A 253-nucleotide genomic window follows, 5' to 3' on the forward strand; every position below is an offset into this window, starting at 1 on the left:
GAGCTCGTACGTCGTCCGAGCGTTCGTCGCTCGAAGCCAGTGGCTCAGTGCATGCACAGCGGCCGGCCGGCGTGCATAGTCGGTGATAGCGGCAGTACGCTCCCGGCCTCGAATTCTTCTATCTTCGGGGGGATATTCCTCTTTCTCTTACTCTTTTTATTTATTGCCACATTTGCCTCGTACGGAAACGTGTACGACGGAGGAACCATCAAGGGAAGCGCCCTCGTGCTCGAGCCGACGTCGGCACCGGGCC

General features: G+C 58.9%; 1 protein-coding gene across 6 annotated transcripts in view; it reads left to right on the plus strand.

The window, feature by feature from the left end:
• The window catches only part of LOC100748680, a 136,606-nt gene that overhangs the window by 34,485 nt on the left and 101,868 nt on the right, over window positions 1–253 (plus strand). For 5 of the 6 annotated variants that reach the window (XM_033324816.1, XM_033324819.1, XM_012394140.3 and 2 more), the window contains exon 1: window positions 34–253. This exon is cut by the window's right edge and continues 180 nt beyond it. The exons of the other annotated variant lie outside the window; for it this stretch is intronic. The gene's annotated coding sequence lies outside the window, so the exon portion shown is untranslated. Of the gene's footprint in view, window positions 1–33 lie in introns of those variants that run through there. 6 annotated transcript variants of the gene reach the window in all.

The sequence above is a fragment of the Bombus impatiens genome, unplaced genomic scaffold (genome assembly GCF_000188095.3).
Source record: "Bombus impatiens unplaced genomic scaffold, BIMP_2.2 scf_0074, whole genome shotgun sequence".
NCBI lineage: Eukaryota > Metazoa > Arthropoda > Insecta > Hymenoptera > Apidae > Bombus > Bombus impatiens.